This window comes from Vombatus ursinus, unplaced genomic scaffold (genome assembly GCF_900497805.2).
Source record: "Vombatus ursinus unplaced genomic scaffold, bare-nosed wombat genome assembly UNPS02014822.1, whole genome shotgun sequence".
NCBI classification, from domain to species: domain Eukaryota; kingdom Metazoa; phylum Chordata; class Mammalia; order Diprotodontia; family Vombatidae; genus Vombatus; species Vombatus ursinus.
The window spans coordinates 12,575,678-12,576,073 of record NW_020954600.1 but is presented as its reverse complement, the minus strand read 5'-3'; the positions used below and the strand labels follow the sequence as shown (position 1 = coordinate 12,576,073).

General features: G+C 35.1%; 1 protein-coding gene across 11 annotated transcripts in view; it reads left to right on the top strand.

Annotated features, from left to right (window-relative positions):
• The window catches only part of CD44 (CD44 molecule (Indian blood group)), an 89,826-nt gene that overhangs the window by 55,550 nt on the left and 33,880 nt on the right, over positions 1-396 (top strand). The window lies entirely within an intron of this gene.

Sequence of the window (396 nt, the reverse complement as noted above, 5' to 3'; positions counted from 1 at the left end):
TATCTATCTATCTATCTATCTATCTATCTATCTATCTATCTATCTATATACATATATATGTATGTATTCAAAGCCAGGACACTTTCTAGAAAACAGCTTGCAGCCCACCATTCAGCATGTATGGAACTCATTCCCAGTGAAAGGGATTATTCCAAAAGACATATGGAGGTCATTTGGAAGCTTGAATCTTTTCTTTCTATGAGTTTCTATCCAAGAGGAATAAGGAAGAAATTATGTCTCCCCCTCAACCCCCAATGGATTAGACCCACCACTGATAGCAGACACTGAATGATAAAATCTAAATAAGCCTCTGTCACACTATTCTTTTACTCCATTACATACACATTCATTAACTCCATTACATACACTATTCTTTTACTCCATTACATACACATT